Genomic DNA, 10,000 nt, shown 5'->3' on the forward strand with positions numbered 1-10,000 from the left:
GTGAGGTTCAACCGAGGCGCGATTATTGCTAATTGAAAACTTTTCCCCAATACCCCGTCATGATGACTTGAAATATAGTCAGTATTGACAATTTTTGACAGTCTCTCAGGAGGCTGATTTTGTTTGTCTAAAACTAGATTGTTTTTCATTTGTAAACTAGTGCACTTTTGTGACACCTGTATAATTAGCATATTTTTCTCCCACAAACCATTGCAAGATATCTCACCATGCATTTTTAGTCACCACCATCAAAATAAAGTAGTCGTTTGTGGTGCTCTTACCTCACGTGGAAGTCCGTTAGCTTTGCGCAGTGGCAGTATCGTAGCCCGTGAGGTTCAACCGAGGCGCGATTATTGCTAATTGAAAACTTTTCCCAATACCCCGTCATGATGACTTGAAATATAGTCAGTATTGACAATTTTTGACAGTCTCTCAGGAGGCTGATTTTGTTTGTCTAAAACTAGATTGTTTTTCATTTGTAAACTAGTGCACTTTTGTGACACCTGTATAATTAACATATTTTTCTCCCACAAACCATTGCAGGATATCTCACCATGCATTTTTAGTCACCACCATCAAAATAAAGTAGTCGTTTGTGGTGCTCTTACCTCACGTGGAAGTCCGTTAGCTTTGCGCAGTGGCAGTATCGTAGCCCGTGAGGTTCAACCGAGGCGCGATTATTGCTAATTGAAAACTTTTCCCAATACCCCGTCATGATGATTTGAAATATAGTCAGTATTGACAATTTTTGACAGTCTCTCAGGAGGCTGATTTTGTTTGTCTAAAACTAGATTGTTTTTCATCAGCACTCATTTTTTCATTTGGAAACTAGTGCACTTTTGTGACACCTGTATAATTAGCATATTTTTCTCCCACAAACCATTGCAAGATATCGCACCATGCATTTTTAGTCACCACCATCAAAATAAAGTAGTCGTTTGTGGTGCTCTTACCTCACGTGGAAGTCCGTTAGCTTTGCGCAGTGGCAGTATCGTAGCCCGTGAGGTTTAACCGAGGCGCGATTATTGCTAATTGAAAACTTTTCCCAATACCCCGTCATGATGATTTGAAATATAGTCAGCATTGACAATTTTTGACAGTCTCTCAGGAGGCTGATTTTGTTTGTCTAAAACTAGATTGTTTTTCATCAGCACTCTTTTTTTCATTTGGAAACTAGTGCACTTTTGTGACACCTGTATAATTAACATATTTTTCTCCCACAAACCATTGCAGGATATCTCACCATGCATTAGTAGTCACCACCATCAAAATAAAGTAGTCGTTTGTGGTGCTCTTACCTCACGTGGAAGTCCGTTAGCTTTGCGCAGTGGCAGTATCGTAGCCCGTGAGGTTCAACCGAGGCGCGATTATTGCTAATTGAAAACTTTTCCCAATACCCCGTCATGATGATTTGAAATATAGTCAGTATTGACAATTTTTGACAGTCTCTCAGGAGGCTGATTTTGTTTGTCTAAAACTAGATTGTTTTTCATCAGCACTCATTTTTTCATTTGTAAACTAGTGCACTTTTGTGACACCTGTATAATTAGCATATTTTTCTCCCACAAACCATTGCAAGATATCGCACCATGCATTTTTAGTCACCACCATCAAAATAAAGTAGTCGTTTGTGGTGCTCTTACCTCACGTGGAAGTCCGTTAGCTTTGCGCAGTGGCAGTATCGTAGCCCGTGAGGTTTAACCGAGGCGCGATTATTGCTAATTGAAAACTTTTCCCAATACCCCGTCATGATGATTTGAAATATAGTCAGCGTTGACAATTTTTGACAGTCTCTCAGGAGGCTGATTTTGTTTGTCTAAAACTAGATTGTTTTTCATCAGCACTGGCAGTATCGTAGCCCGTGAGGTTCAACCGAGGCGCGATTATTGCTAATTGAAAACTTTTCCCAATACCCCGTCATGATGACTTGAAATATAGTCAGTATTGACAATTTTTGACAGTCTCTCAGGAGGCTGATTTGGTTTGTCTAAAACTAGATGTTTTTTCATCAGCACTGGCAGTATCGTAGCCCGTGAGGTTCAACCAAGGCGTGATTATTGCTAATTGAAAACTTTTCCCCAATACCCCGTCATGATGACTTGAAATATAGTCAGTATTGACAATTTTTGACAGTCTCTTAGGAGGCTGAATTTGTCTAAAACTAGATTGTTTTTCATCAGCACTCTTTTTTTCATTTGTAAACTAGTGCACTTTTGTGACACCTGTATAATTAACATATTTTTCTCCCACAAACCATTGCAGGATATCTCACCATGCATTAGTAGTCACCACCATCAAAATAAAGTAGTCGTTTGTGGTGCTCTTATCTCACGTGGAAGTCTGATAGCTTTGCGCAGTGGCAGTATCGTAGCCCGTGAGGGTTAACCGAGGCGCGATTATTGCTGATTGAAAACTTTTCCCAATACCCCGTCATGATGACTTGAAATATAGTCAGCATTGACAATTTTTGACAGTCTCTCAGAAGGCTGATTTTGTTTGTCTAAAACTAAATTGTTTTTCATCAGCACTCTTTTTTTTCATTTGGAAACTAGTGCACTTTTGTGACACCTGTATAATTAGCATATTTTTCTCCCACAAACCATTCCGGTATATTTCACCATGCATTTTTAGTCACCACCATCAAAATAAAGTAGTCGTTTGTGGTGCTCTTTCCTCACGTGGAAGTCCGTTAGCTTTGCGCAGTGGCAGTATTGTAGCCCGTGAGGTTCAACCGAGGCGTGATTATTGCTAATTGAAAACTTTTCCCAATACCCCGTCATGATAACTTGAAATATAGTCAGTATTGACAATTTTTGAAAGTCTCTCAGGAGGCTGATTTTGTTTGTCTAAAACTAGATTGTTTTTCATCAGCACTCTTTTTTTCATTTGGAAACTCGTGCACTTTTGTGACACCTGTATAATTAGCATAATTTTCTCCCACAAACCATTCCGGGATATCTCACCATGCATTTTTAGTCACCACCATCAAAATAAAGTAGTCGTTTGTGGTGCTCTTACCTCACGTCGAAGTCTGTTAGCTTTGCGCAGTGGCAGTATCATAGACTGTGAGGTTACACCGAGGCACAATTATTGCTAATTGAAAACTTTTCCCAATACCCCATCATGATGGCTTGAAATATAGTCAGTATTGACAATTTTTGACAGTCTCTCAGGAGGCTGATTTTGTTTGTCTAAAACTAGATTGTTTTTCATCAGCACTCTTTTTTTCATTTGTAAACTAGTGCACTTTTGTGACACCTGTATAATTAGCATATTTTTCTCCCACAAACCATTGCAGGATATCTCACCATGCATTTTTAGTCACCACCATCAAAATAAAGTAGTCGTTTGTGGTGCTCTTACCTCACGTGGAAGTCTGATAGCTTTGCGCAGTGGCAGTATCGTAGCCCGTGAGGTTCAACCGAGGCGCGATTATTGCTAATTGAAAACTTTTCCCAATACCCCGTCATGATGAATTGAAATATAGTCAGCATTTACAATTTTTGACAGTCTCTCAGGAGGCTGATTTTGTTTGTCTAAAACTAGATTGTTTTTCATCAGCACTCTTTTTTTCATTTGGAAACTAGTGCACTTTTGTGACACCTGTATAATTAGCATATTTTTCTCCCACAAACCATTGCAGGATATCTCACGATTCATTAGTAGTCACCACAATCAAAATAAAATAGTTGTTTGTGGTGCTGTTATCTCCCGTGGAAGACTGATAGCTTTGCGCAATTAACATATTTTTCTCCCACAGACCATTGCAGGATATCTCACCATGCATTAGTAGTCACCACAACAAAAATAAAATAGTTGTTTTTGGTGCTCTTATCTCACGTGGAAGGCTGTTACTTACGTGGGACAGTGTTAGTTTTCCAAAGTGGTAGTCCTATTTGTAAACTTATCCCAATTTCCTATTATAATGAGTGATGATAATTAAAACTTTAACTTAAGCTGCTCTAGTGGATGCTCAAGACAATCTTAAACTTTCTCAACATTCCGGTTAAACATTAAATGCTCATAGATTAATTACTTTTTTAAATATTAGCATATTTGTAAGCAGCATTTTTCTCTGCATGTGAAGCATAGCTATTGTCAGTGCACCAGCATTTTACATACTGCAGCTGCTCATTGCACCAGTGGGGATGATATCATGTCAGCAATTAACAAATTGAGTCGTTACCAGATGGTGCAAGCACCTTAGGCCCTCTCAGTAAGTGTGTAAAATGCTAGTGCACTCTGCATGCTTAAATACATTTTTGAAATGGCTACAACTTTTATTAGAAGCATTTTTGCTAATACATGTATATTAGAAAAATGCTTCTATTCAAAACTGAAATGCATTAACCCTTTCATGACCGGGTTAAAAAGTTGTTCCGATCTAGACAAATTGAAATCACTTGATCGTGCAAAAGATCGCAAGATTTCAATTATGGGATCAGGTCTGGAGGGTGTCCCTAAGACGCTAGGAACGCCCTCCAGACCGCGATCAAATCCTGCAAGCCTAGTAGGCTTCCGGACAGCCGTTTGCGATGACGTTGTATTCCGTTATAACGGCTTTAAAGCCTAGTGCCGTTGTGACGGAATACAACGGCATAACGGCATTAAAAGGTTAAGATAGAGCACAAAATAAATAATGAAAGTATATTGCAAAGCTGTTTTACTATATGTAATTAAAGGGACATTATACAATAATTTTTTCTTTGCATAAATGTTTTGTAGATGATTTATTTATATAGCCCATAAAGTTTTTTTTTTTTGTTTTTTTTAAATGTATAGTTTTGCTTATTTTTAATAACATTGCTCTGATTTTCAGACTCCTAACCAAGCCCCAAAGTTTTATGAGAATACTGATGTATACCAACTCCAGCTTGCTTCTGTTTGTGTAAAGGGTCTTTTCATATGCAAAAGAAGGGGGAGGGGGGAGTGTCTTATTTCCCACTTGCAGTGGGCTTTCCAGCTACCTTTTCAACAGAGCTAAACCGAGAGCTTCTAAGTAAGTTTTTAAACGGTTTTATACTGGATTTTTATATCAGTATCTGTGCATATTATTATTTATAGTAGTGTCTATTACATGCAGTTATATGAAAATGAATGTATACTGTGCCTTTAAACATTTTTTTTTTATTATCTCGAGGTCACGTGTTTAATGTACATTTAAGTCGCAAGGGTAAAAAACACATACAGTAAAATGATTGTATCCTATCCACTGACAGGCATACAAAGATTTTAAGGATAACAATACAATTTTCCTTAATTTGTTTCACTCAAACCCTGACACAGAAATTTGTATAAAAACCGCTAAAGATTTCCTATGAATTCAACATTTTATAACCAGGACTACAATTCCCAGACTCCCCTGCGGGTTACGTCATTAAGTTGGGACCTTAGTGGCCGTACAGCAGTTGTGTACCTGCGTGATTTCCGAGCTACGATATAGGCTACCAAGTTCCTCTACCTGCTCGAGTCAAAGAGAGTTGGCTGCCGTTTGTGAGTGATTATGGTACTGTGTGCGGTAATGTGACTGTACACCCAACCTATCGCATTTATTTTTAAACCAAACCTGGCGGAAGCAGCATTGCGCGCTTATTCAGAGCTATAATATTACATCAAACGCAGCCTATGGACACCAGGAATGCTAAAAATGAGCTCTCTGTACTAGATGAAAAGTGAATATGTCTATGTGTCATCTGTGATAGTGTAGTTATATGTAGTGAGGTAGGGTGTGTGTATATCAATAGCATTATGTAGGGGATACTGCATCTCTCTATACTGTACTGCAGAGGGGTGTGTATATGATTATAAATGTTTTTCAGAATGTGTTGTGTTCCTCACAGCATCTCCTCTATATCCTACTAGCTCCCCAGAAAGAGCAAGACACCTAGTTCGTCTTCAGATAGCAATAACAGTTTAGATTAAAATCTAGGGAGCGCCTCACAGTGGGCAGGGATATTGTAAAATAGTACTAATGTGATTGTGGTGAAGAAATCTTTTCAAATTTATTACATACACGATAAAAAATGTTTAAAATTAAGTTGTGTTAAAATTACTCAACACATAGATACATATAGTCTCATACAGTAATATATAATCTCATACAATAATAATAAAAATACACAAAAAAAAGGAATTGTCATGGATCCATGAATATAATAAAAAATGTGAATAAAAACATATGTCTGATACAAGAAAAAATACAATCCTATATGATAAAAATACAATCCTATATGATAAAAATCTCGATGGTAAGAGATTCCTAAATATAATTGGTATATTATACGGTAAGTTGTGTCTCTAAATATGATACAAAATCCCTGAATGCAGGGTTTTAAATAAAATACAAAATCCCTGAATGCAGGGTTTTAAATAATGTTCCAAGTTCCTTAGGGGCAATCCAGCCCTATGATGAGTTAATCCTATGAGTAGTGTCTGTGAAGGTGTCCAGGAAGGTGGTGAGAAGCAAATGGTGCCTTTAAAATACAAAAAATGGTGTCCTTGTGTGGTGACAAATTTAAAAATATAAAAATAAGGTTCAAAAATGTGATGAAAAAATGTTAATTATAAAAAATAAAAATAGGTGTTAAAATAAGTGATGAAAATAGTAAATTTCAATATTGACAAAACCAGTCAAAAAATCAAAAAGATGCAGGTAATTTTGAAGTGTTCATTAAAAATATCCTAAATCCAAATGTTAAAAGAACGAAATAGATTCCCAGTGTACCTGTGGAATACAAAACAAAAAACAAATAGTGCAATAACGCTAAATTGTTCCTAAATTAAATGAAATGAGGCTTACCATCAATAGCCAACGCGTTTCGGCCCTTCTTTGGGCCTTTTTCAAGACTGTATTGTGGTAAGCATTATTAGGCCTCTTTTTATACTATGTTGTACCAATCACAATGCGCCATTTTTGCGCCAAAATGATGTGCATTTGAACCGGAAGTGTTACTATCCTGTGTCAAAATCATATTTATCCGTAGTTATACTTAGTCAAATTGTTAAAATTCTAAACTGACTTGTTGTTCACTAAATCCTTATTCCCCTTGTATTTTCTAAATCCTTATTCCCCTTGTATTTTGTTTAATAATTCCAAGTCAGAACAGGATTTTCACCGAAACCGGAAGTGTACATTCTGTGTTGGTATCACTTCTGGTTCGCGATATGGGGCCAGTGTCTTACCGATTTTGATTCGGTACTTTCATTAAAAGAAACTCATTTTGACAGGCCCTTGTACCTTAAGATATATTTGGGGGGTGTTTTATAATCCTAAAAATATGCTATCTCTTGCGGTCTCGGTTTGTTAATGCTAGTGTGAGGGACCGGAAATGACGTTACTACCGGAAGTGATGTTCCGGTCTCTTTACTCTATCATAACTTGTCACTCGCATGCTGGAAGTGCTGGGACTTAGTCAAAGATTATCTCCTTTATAGGTTTTTTTATGCTGCCTCTTACCAGTATATAATACTTTTTAGTATCTGTTAAGATTTTTTAGAATTTTTAGTATTTTATATCTTTTAGATTTTAATATTTCAGATTATCATTTACAGTCTCAATTTTGATGGGAACAAGAAAGTTCCACTATATTTGGAATATTCCATATAGTAAAACTTTTAACCACGGGAGAACCACGAAAGTCATTACCTATTCTAACTACACCCACACGATTACAAATTGAGATAAACAACCGATTACAACAGATTCCTCATCTTTCAAAAATCGATTTCAACACTGATACAAAATGGGCACCAACTAGAACAGTGATTTCTGAGACCTCTTTAGTTTAATATACACTCAAACATTATCCCAAACTTTTCAACCATTTTTAGGGACAAATATGGATTTCAAGTTTTTAGGCACACTTGTTTTATATGAACCCCGGTCACATATTATATTATACTATATACACCAAATGCCAATATTTATATTAGTCACATTGCTAGTATACTATAAGGTGAACACTCTGTATATGTTTTAAAACAATTGCCATAAATTGCTTTTTATAAATTTTATTAAATGTACGTTATATATACCCAATATGTAGATTTAATCCCCATATGTCAGTAACTGTCTTTTATCGAAGCACAACTAAGTCCCAGCACTTCCAGCATGCGAGTGACAAGTTATGATAGAGTAAAGAGACCGGAACATCACTTCCGGTAGTAACGTCATTTCCGGTCCCTCACACTAGCATTAACAAACCGAGACCGCAAGAGATAACATATTTTTAGGATTATAAAACACCCCCCAAATATATCTTAAGGTACAAGGGCCTGTCAAAATGAGTTTCTTTTAATGAAAGTACCGAATCAAAATCGGTAAGACACTGGCCCCATATCGCGAACCAGAAGTGATACCAACACAGAATGTACACTTCCGGTTTCGGCGAAAATCCTGTTCTGACTTGGAATTATTAAACAAAATACAAGGGGAATAAGGATTTAGAAAATACAAGGGGAATAAGGATTTAGTGAACAACAAGTCAGTTTAGAATTTTAACAATTTGACTAAGTATAACTACGGATAAATATGATTTTGACACAGGATAGTAACACTTCCGGTTCAAATGCACATCATTTTGGCGCAAAAATGGCGCATTGTGATTGGTACAACATAGTATAAAAAGAGGCCTAATAATGCTTACCACAATACAGTCTTGAAAAAGGCCCAAAGAAGGGCCGAAACGCGTTGGCTATTGATGGTAAACCTCATTTCATTTAATTTAGGAACAATTTAGCGTTATTGCACTATTTGTTTTTTGTTTTGTATTCCACAGGTACACTGGGAATCTATTTCGTTCTTTTAACATTTGGATTTAGGATATTTTTAATGAACACTTCAAAATTACCTGCATCTTTTTGATTTTTTGACTGGTTTTGTCAATATTGAAATTTACTATTTTCATCACTTATTTTAACACCTATTTTTATTTTTTATAATTAACATTTTTTCATCACATTTTTGAACCTTATTTTTATATTTTTAAATTTGTCACCACACAAGGACACCATTTTTTGTATTTTAAAGGCACCATTTGCTTCTCACCACCTTCCTGGACACCTTCACAGACACTACTCATAGGATTAACTCATCATAGGGCTGGATTGCCCCTAAGGAACTTGGAACATTATTTAAAACCCTGCATTCAGGGATTTTGTATTTTATTTAAAACCCTGCATTCAGGGATTTTGTATCATATTTAGAGACACAACTTACCGTATAATATACCAATTATATTTAGGAATCTCTTACCATCGAGATTTTTATCATATAGGATTGTATTTTTATCATATAGGATTGTATTTTTTCTTGTATCAGACATATGTTTTTATTCACATTTTTTATTGTATTCATGGATCCATGACAATTCCTTTTTTTTGCGTATTTTTATTATTATTGTATGAGATTATATATTACTGTATGAGACTATATGTATCTATGTGTTGAGTAATTTTAACACAACTTAATTTTAAACATTTTTTATCGTGTATGTAATAAATTTGAAAAGATTTCTTCACCACAATCACATTAGTACTATTTTACAATATCCCTGCCCACTGTGAGGCGCTCCCTAGATTTTAATCTAAACTATAAATGTTTTTCCCATACAATTATATTCTCTAAAACTTACTTCCATATACACAGACCTAATGGACCAATGTCAAATTATGACCAGATCTGATTTTATATATATATATAATGTGTGTATATACATAAAAATATACTGTATTTATAATATATGTTTGTGTGTGTGTATATATATATATATATATATATATATATAGATAGATATAGATATAGATATATATATATATATATAGACATACAGAAAAAAAGGGGGAGTCCGGACTAGAGCTCAAAACAATAAAGTCCACTTTATTCGATATCTAGATAAACGTAAAAACATAAAAAACAGCAATAACTCAAAAGGTAGATATAGCTATGATGGTGGGGCTGATAGGAGGGCTATAATGGGCTCAGTCTGACGCGTTTCATCTC

At 35.7% G+C, this 10,000-nt stretch overlaps 11 non-coding genes and 1 pseudogene across 11 annotated transcripts; all 12 read left to right on the top strand.

The window, feature by feature from the left end:
• Nucleotides 1-113, top strand: LOC128644568 (uncharacterized; annotated as a pseudogene).
• Nucleotides 114-299: 186 nt separating this feature from the next.
• Nucleotides 300-440, top strand: LOC128644569 (U4 spliceosomal RNA). The gene has a single exon (XR_008400004.1). It is a non-coding gene; the product is annotated as a U4 spliceosomal RNA (small nuclear RNA).
• A 186-nt stretch (nucleotides 441-626) lies between these two features.
• On the top strand, nucleotides 627-767 carry LOC128644571 (U4 spliceosomal RNA). The gene has a single exon (XR_008400006.1). It is a non-coding gene; the product is annotated as a U4 spliceosomal RNA (small nuclear RNA).
• A 204-nt stretch (nucleotides 768-971) lies between these two features.
• Nucleotides 972-1,112, top strand: LOC128644560 (U4 spliceosomal RNA). Its single transcript, XR_008399997.1, has one exon. It is a non-coding gene; the product is annotated as a U4 spliceosomal RNA (small nuclear RNA).
• A 204-nt stretch (nucleotides 1,113-1,316) lies between these two features.
• Nucleotides 1,317-1,457, top strand: LOC128644572 (U4 spliceosomal RNA). The gene has a single exon (XR_008400007.1). It is a non-coding gene; the product is annotated as a U4 spliceosomal RNA (small nuclear RNA).
• A 204-nt stretch (nucleotides 1,458-1,661) lies between these two features.
• On the top strand, nucleotides 1,662-1,802 carry LOC128644570 (U4 spliceosomal RNA). The gene has a single exon (XR_008400005.1). It is a non-coding gene; the product is annotated as a U4 spliceosomal RNA (small nuclear RNA).
• Nucleotides 1,803-1,832: 30 nt separating this feature from the next.
• Nucleotides 1,833-1,973, top strand: LOC128644564 (U4 spliceosomal RNA). Its single transcript, XR_008400001.1, has one exon. It is a non-coding gene; the product is annotated as a U4 spliceosomal RNA (small nuclear RNA).
• A 30-nt stretch (nucleotides 1,974-2,003) lies between these two features.
• On the top strand, nucleotides 2,004-2,145 carry LOC128644566 (U4 spliceosomal RNA). The gene has a single exon (XR_008400002.1). It is a non-coding gene; the product is annotated as a U4 spliceosomal RNA (small nuclear RNA).
• Nucleotides 2,146-2,345: 200 nt separating this feature from the next.
• LOC128644561 (U4 spliceosomal RNA) lies at nucleotides 2,346-2,486 on the top strand. The gene has a single exon (XR_008399998.1). It is a non-coding gene; the product is annotated as a U4 spliceosomal RNA (small nuclear RNA).
• A 205-nt stretch (nucleotides 2,487-2,691) lies between these two features.
• On the top strand, nucleotides 2,692-2,832 carry LOC128644562 (U4 spliceosomal RNA). The gene has a single exon (XR_008399999.1). It is a non-coding gene; the product is annotated as a U4 spliceosomal RNA (small nuclear RNA).
• A 204-nt stretch (nucleotides 2,833-3,036) lies between these two features.
• On the top strand, nucleotides 3,037-3,177 carry LOC128644567 (U4 spliceosomal RNA). The gene has a single exon (XR_008400003.1). It is a non-coding gene; the product is annotated as a U4 spliceosomal RNA (small nuclear RNA).
• A 204-nt stretch (nucleotides 3,178-3,381) lies between these two features.
• Nucleotides 3,382-3,522, top strand: LOC128644563 (U4 spliceosomal RNA). The gene has a single exon (XR_008400000.1). It is a non-coding gene; the product is annotated as a U4 spliceosomal RNA (small nuclear RNA).
• Nucleotides 3,523-10,000: the final 6,478 nt, after the last annotated feature.

This window comes from Bombina bombina, unplaced genomic scaffold (assembly GCF_027579735.1).
Source record: "Bombina bombina isolate aBomBom1 unplaced genomic scaffold, aBomBom1.pri scaffold_1424, whole genome shotgun sequence".
In the NCBI taxonomy this organism is placed as follows: domain Eukaryota; kingdom Metazoa; phylum Chordata; class Amphibia; order Anura; family Bombinatoridae; genus Bombina; species Bombina bombina.